Source organism: Sapajus apella, unplaced genomic scaffold (genome assembly GCF_009761245.1).
Source record: "Sapajus apella isolate SASKATOON/1434 unplaced genomic scaffold, GSC_monkey_1.0 scaffold144, whole genome shotgun sequence".
Lineage (NCBI taxonomy): Eukaryota > Metazoa > Chordata > Mammalia > Primates > Cebidae > Sapajus > Sapajus apella.
This window is the reverse complement of record NW_022437084.1, coordinates 1,254,265-1,261,520: the sequence shown is the minus strand read 5'-3', so window position 1 is coordinate 1,261,520 and position 7,256 is coordinate 1,254,265. Positions and strand designations below refer to the sequence as shown.

The window sequence follows — 7,256 nt, the reverse complement described above, 5'->3', positions numbered from 1 at the left end:
CTCCTCCAGGAAAGGCTGTCACCATGTCATTATTGGGCTAACATCTCATCCTTCCAAATGACCTCCAAGGTAGATGTGCAAAAGGAAACTCACAATCATCCTCCTAAAAAGTCTAATTAAAAAGATAAAAATCAGTTTGAGAAAACCAGCCCCAAATTCATCAGCAGCACCCAAACCATGACAGGAGTGAAAGCATTATGCCATAAGCTCATAATGACCCTTAGATAAACAAATGGAAGATTCTGGTATTGCTTAAAACAATGTGTGGGCCTGGCACAGTGGCTCATACCAGTAATGCCAATACTTTGGGAGGCTTAGGCAGGCGGATCACTTGAGGTCAAGAGTTTGAGATCAGCCTGGCCAACATAGTGAAACTTCGTCTCTACTAACAATACAAAATGTAGCCGGGTGTGGTGGCACATACCTGTAATCCCAGCTGCTCAGGAGGCTGAGGCGTGAGAATCACTTGAACCTGGGAGGCAAGGTTGCAGTGAGCCAAGATCTCGCCACTACACTCCAGCCTGGGGGACAGAGCATCTGTATCAAAAAAAAAAAAAAAAAAGTTTGATGCTTAACCCCCACTCCCTTATCCCAGAAGGAACGGCTGAGTCACATGTCTTTCTATGGTCATGACAGGCTGGTGATACCAATCAACCTATCTATTACACCATGAAAAGATGACAGACTTCTGGAGCAGACAAGATAACGTCGACTCATTTTGTCCCTGCTCCTCCCCTCTAAGCACAACTATAAATCCTGTAAATGGTCCAAGGGACACCAAAGGAGAACTGATCAGAGGTAAGAAGAATGTGACTACTTTAGGACCCCAGGACTGGAGGAACAACACAGAGGCCAGGTATCTTGCATCTCTCCTCATTGAGAAAGGATACCCTGCCCCACCATTTCCCAGCCCCTAATCCAGCAGCAGAAGGCAGCTAGGTGAGCTCCCTAGGTTCATCCTCTCCTGGGTAAAAGGGGAGTCCCTCAACATCAGGTGAGTCCCACATTACCAGAAAAGGGGATCAGTTTGAGCCAGAAATAAGTGGCCATGAAGTGCTATCCTTCACCATTAGGCCTGAGACTCTCTTCTTCTGCTCAGTGACACTGGGACTAGTGGGCAGAACTGGAGAAAATGATCAAGTCAGAAAGTCTGATTTTCTCCTTTATCAAATGCGAAGTCTACCCCTTCACTTCCAGAGCTGGTGTGTGTGTGTGTGTGTGTGTGTGTGTGTGTGTGTGCATGTGTCTGGTATGAAGCAAGATATTTAAAGAAACAATGCAGAGATTAGTAAACAGAGGGGCTTACTTAGCAAGCACATCCTTCTTCCCTGTGGCTAAGCCAGGAGAGGCAGACAGACAGACATCGTTCTTATGAGGGACATTGTCAGGAAATAGGAGGAGTAGGAAAAGGAGCCAGAGAAGTGAGCCCAGCACCATCCACTCCTGATTGTCTGCCCCACCCCTGACTCCATTCATCCCTCTAAAGCAGGTCTGGATGCTTCCCACCCCTTTGCCTTCCTGGGCTAGGACTGAGACCCCAACCTCTGGGGTCAAGCCCTTCTGCAGAGTTGGGAAGTATCTGAGTCCAAATAGTCACAGACAGTGACAGCTCCCCTGCCTGGGTCTTCTCAGGGGCCAGAGTGTTTTCTGGTGGGTGGAGCATCATCCCTGGGAGGTATGGGGCAGAGCCTCGATAAGACTCCAGTGCAGAGGTAGCAGGAGCCCAGGGAAGGGTCTGGTGACATCCTAGGTTGATGTGGCTAGTCAGCGGTGTTTGAGACCCTCTAGGGTGTGCTTTCATCCTCAGACTTGGGCTTCTCACTCCATATGGGCATTAACTAGAGATTGGTACAGCTCTGGGACTAGGATGGGATACATGGGTAATCCCAGTAACTAAATGGGAATAACAAAGCTGGTTTCAGGGCATCTTTGGTGAGAAAGTATTAATCATTTACAGAAAATCCTCATGGCATTTTACAGCTATTACAAGACCTTGAGAGAAATAAGATTCCTTTTTAATATTGTAGATGTCCTCCCACTCGGCCTCAGTAACTTCCTGGCTATTTTTCTTTATCCAACTGGGTTGATTTTCACTTTTTCAATCTGGGACAGTATTTTCCTTTTCCTACAGTTTCTTTCTTGCCCAGGCTACCCTGAGCCCCAGAGTCATGAAGAGGCAGGAAGCTTGGGCTCTGCTGGTAGAGCCCTGAGACGTATAAACAGGAACTTCATGCCCTTCTAACGTACCTATGTGCCTTGTTTTCTGGTCCCCAGTCTGCTTAGGAGTGCCTACGTTGGGGCTGGCTCTCTCCTCACCCATGGCCTCTCACAATCTACTGCACCAGATCATCAGGCCCCTCCCCATAATAACTCCTTATCTGAATCCCCCAAACCCCAGAATGCAACTCACTAGCTGGTCATCCCCAGAGCCAGCCCTTTCAGGACTCTGGCATCACTGCTGGTCTTACTAGCAAGGTTAGAGGCCACTAGAGAACGACGGATGGGTTCCTTTCTCCCTCAGGACAAAGATGATTGTGGACATGGGAGCCTGAAGGGAAGGGCCAAACATGGGGACACTATGGTCGCTGAGTCCCAAACACTCTTCCCTCCTAACCCACAGGAAAGATACATAGAGAATATGGGACAATTATACTCTTCAATGTGTTGTCTATGAACGTTATCCCTGAGAAAGTTGCATTTGACCATGCACACATACACACACACACCATAGGCTGCCCCTAAAGTTACACAGACACACACATGCAACTCAGACATGCACACACAGAGACCGCACACAGAGATACACAAATACACACAAGCTCAAACACGGAGACCACAAACAGATACACTGACATCTCATATAGATATGTACACATACACACACCAGATACAGAAACACATACCTTATACATAAATATGGAGACCACAACCAGACACAAACATACACAGGCATGCATACACAACTCAGATATGCACCCAAAGAACACTGACACACATATAAATACACATATATAGATACAGACACATACAAATTCAATTACACACACAACTCAGATGTACACACACCTCTAACACACATATAGGCTGCAGGCACACACACAAACACACACAAATACACGGACACACATACACCACAGATACCAAGGACACTCATGCATTCACACTACAGACACACAAAATGGGACATCAGCCATCCAGAGTCCTGGAATGGCTCCTCCCATGGGACTTTGGTCTTGGGAAGACTGGAGCTGTGGTTCTCAGGCCAACAAGATCCAATGTCCCAGCAAGAGAGAAAGAACAGGAATGCTCATGATGCTTGGCAACCACTTTCTGCCATTTGAGTGATCTTTCACTTCTCAATACCCAGCTCCCCTGCCCACTGATGTCACAATCCACTTGTCCCTACTGCCCAACGTCCAGAAGTCCCTGGCCTCATGACCCTGGGTGATGGCCCATGCCTGGAGCAGCAGTTGCATCCATACTCAGACAGACTACTGCAGAATGGACAAAACCATTGAGCTTTCTCGGGAAGGTGGGAACATCTCTGGGCCTCAGGAAAGAGACATGAAACCAAATCAAGTGAAAAGGGAAATGAACTCACCTGAGAGGATGAGGGAGTAGAGAAGCAGGGGGAAAAGACAAGTAGATTTTGAGGTTACAGGATAGCACAGGAGGCCCACGTGCACCCCTAAGTAGCTTCTGCCCCTAAAGTTCCTTCCCTTGGTCCTGCTCTGAGAATCCCATAGAGATGTGAGTGGACTCACAGGAAATACTGAGAGCCCCTTGGGAGTGTCTGGAAAGTCCTTCCCTGTGCCTGTCTCAGCCCCCATGAAACATCGCTTTGCATCTTCCAGCTCCTCCTGCCCAGAATCCGGGCTGCTTGAGGAAGCTCCCGGGGGCGGGGGAGTGTGTCTTCCTGGGGACTTGTATGCTGATGAGGGGACCTGGCAGGAGGGAACAAGAGTCCCTTGAATGTACATCAAAGAGTTTTGTTGGCTGAAGAGCCATCTGGTGACTCAGACACCACCCCCTTCCCAAAAGGGAAGGAGGAAGAGGGGGACGAAGAGAGAGGGGAGCAAGAGACACAGGGAAGAGACTCAAACTTAGATTTCCTTAGACCCCGGAGCAGAGAGGATGAAGAACATGTCTGAGGCCAAGGGGGCCAAGGGGTGGGTGGGGGCTGCAGCCAATCAGTGATTGGGTTATGGATGACTGACATAAAGGCTGGGTTTCCAGGGAACCCAGTGACACAGCGTGAGCCCGATTAGCTGGTCTAGACAGACAGTAATCATGCGACTAATGACCGGGTGCCTTACAGGGGACCGACCTCGTAAGAGGCTGACTGGCACGAGCTTAGCTAACTGCTCGCCGGCGCAGGCCATGGGGGCGCGTTACCTGATTGTCTGAGGAACTGGCTGGCGCGGGACTGACGCTGACTCGCCGGGCGCTGCGCTGGTCCCAGCCTCAGCTCCTCACGGGCCGCCTCACTGGGGCGATGACCGCTGGCTGCCCTCGGGCTGAGCAGGTGACTGGCCTGGTGGAGGCTGAGGAATGCGCCGCGGCCTCGCCTCAGGACTGATCCAGAATTGGCCTTGGACGCAGCAAGGGGCTCGGGGGCCTCGCAGGCCTGAGGGCGGCCCAAGGATCTACTGACTGAGGGACTCCTGACTGACAGGGGAGCTCCGCTTTCCTGGAAGCAGACTTTGCAAAGTCTCAATGCAGGTCTCACATGGCGGACTGCCCGGGACACCCACAGGCCAGGCACGGCAGGGACGCCAGGCATACTCTGCTACGAGCTGGGAAGGCAGGGTGAAGGCTCCACTGCTGTCCTGGGTTCAGCCCACTTGCCTCATGCCTGGCCAACAATCAGCAGTTTGAAACTTTCTCTGCAGCCAATCAGTGAGGCAGATAGAGCTTTCCCCTATGGGCATGTTCCTCTGGGGGCTGATGCACAGCCGCCAGAGCCAATCAGAAGCTGAAGGTGCAATCCCTCCTCCCACTTCCGGTTCCGAGGACTTTTAAGGTCTTGAGCCAATCAGCAGCCGAGGGCGGTGCCAGGTACGTTGGGGCACCAATTTTCTTCTCAGCGAGGCCTTTCCTGTGCAAGTTCATAAAACCAAGCTCCTCTCCAGCCCTGAGGACTCTGTTGGTCTTGATGAAATCTGCTTTATTTTCTCACACTTTACCCACGGCACACTTCAGAAACACTTTTTGCTATTCAACAATATTTTTGTGACCATCACACTGGGATACAGCCTCACTACTGGCAGAGTGTTGCCTGTTTTTTCTCACGCTGTTTCCCCCACGGCCTTCAGCTGCGCCCTCCTCGCTGCTCTGGGATGAACTTGCCTTTCAGGCAGCCCTGCCCATCTCTCACCTCCCGGCTCACCGGTCCCACCTGCCCGCGGATCCTCACCCGCTCTGCTGGGTTCCCACAGCCCCGTCCTCCCTGCTGGCTCAGCCTGGACGCCGCCAGGCTGTGCCTGCCTCTGTCTCCCCTGCCCATGGTGGGTGCCCCTCCAGGCTCCGCCTCGCCCAGCTCAGACCCCCAGGCGGCTTCACCCCATAGATGGGAAGCTACTATCCAGGGTGCAGGGGCAGTAAAGGCACGACCGGCTGAGGGACCTGCCCCGTCCTGGGGAGCAAGGGTGAGTGTAGGTGGAGGCGACAGCCCTACAGATGCCAGAGGTGGGGCAGGAGCAGCACAGGTTTCCTCTGGTTACAAACGACTCATAGGTGCAAACCTAGCAGAAATGCATACAAATTTTCTTCAAATATACACAAGAATGGTCACAGCAGCCCTAATTGCAATGGCTGAAAATAAAACCTACCTAATACCAATCAAGTAATACAGATAAATTATGTATTATTTCTGCAGTGAAAGAAGCAAATAATAACTCCACACTACATATATGAATCTTAGAAACATAATGTTGAGTGAAAGAACCCAGATACAAAAAGTACATATTATGTGATGTACTTGATATAAGGTTTAGAAACATGCAAAACTAATCTTTGGTGTTCAAAGTCCAGATACTGGTGACAAGTGGGGCAGAGGTCAGGAGTGGTGGATAGTAATGATTAGAAGGCCGCATTAGGGAGTTCTGGGAGGTTCTGGTAAGGATCTGTTCTTTAGGGTTTTTTGTTTATTTGTTTTTGTATTGTTTTTGAGACAGAATCTGTCACCCAGGCTGGAATGCAGTGGCGCCATCATGACTCACTGCGGCCTTGACCTCATTAGTTCAAGCCATCCTTTCATGGCAGCCTCCAGAGTAGCTGGGACTACAGGCATGTACCATCATGCTTAGTTAATTTTTAAATTTTGTGTAGAGACATGGTCTCCCCATGTTGACCAGGTTGGTTTTGAACTCCTGGGCTCAAGCGATCCTCCTGCCTGAGCCTCCCAAAGTGCTGGAACTACAGGCATGAGCCACTGCACCTAGCCCAGGATCTGTTTGTTGATCTGGCTACTAGTTGCTCAGATGTCATCACTCCATGAAAATCCTTTTAGTAAAACACTTGTGATGTGTTCCCTTTTCTATAGGAATGTTACTCTTTAATCAAATTTACATTAATATTTTTATAAGATTATCCTTGTTTAATATCTAGTTCTGATCTCCAAGCTTCTCCAGGTCAGGAACTGTACTATGTCCAGTCCCGTATTTTTACAGACCAGCTATGGACACAGCACACGAAGTGTACTCAGTAAATCTCTGAAATGACTTGAACTCAATCCAGGTGGGAACTACAAGGCTGGACTCTGCTGAGGGCTCACAAGTTACATTTCCAGCCCAGGCCTCTCTCCTAAGCTCTAATCTCCTATGTTCTCCTGCACATCTTTCCCCGAATGACCCAAAGACTCCGTGCTTTTAATGCACCCCAAATTGGACTCATCTTTCCTTAAGCCACATTGTCTTCCAGGTTTCCCATCCAGAGGTGTGAGGATTCCCATCTGCAGTCATGGCAGCTGGTACTCAAGGCCTGGGTGTCTTAGTTTGGGTTGCTATAACCAACTACCATAAACTGGGCGGCTTATAAACAATAAAATTTAATTTCTCACAGTTCTAGAGGCTAGAAAGTCCAAGATCAAGGGACCAGTAGATTCCATGTCTGATGAGGGCTCATTCTCTGATTCATAGACAATGCCTTCTCACTGTGTCCTCGCATGGCTGAAAGGCAGGGAAGGGAGATCTCCGTGGTTGCTTCTATAAGGGTACTAATCCCATTCATGAGGGCTCTACCCTCATGACCTAATC

At 49.8% G+C, this 7,256-nt stretch overlaps 1 long non-coding RNA gene across 1 annotated transcript; it reads left to right on the top strand.

The window, feature by feature from the left end:
- The first annotated feature begins 4,562 nt into the window (after positions 1–4,562).
- Positions 4,563–5,127, top strand: LOC116540749. The gene is made up of 2 exons (XR_004264579.1): positions 4,563–4,722; positions 4,893–5,127. It is a non-coding gene; the product is annotated as an uncharacterized LOC116540749 (long non-coding RNA).
- The last annotated feature ends 2,129 nt before the right edge of the window (positions 5,128–7,256 follow it).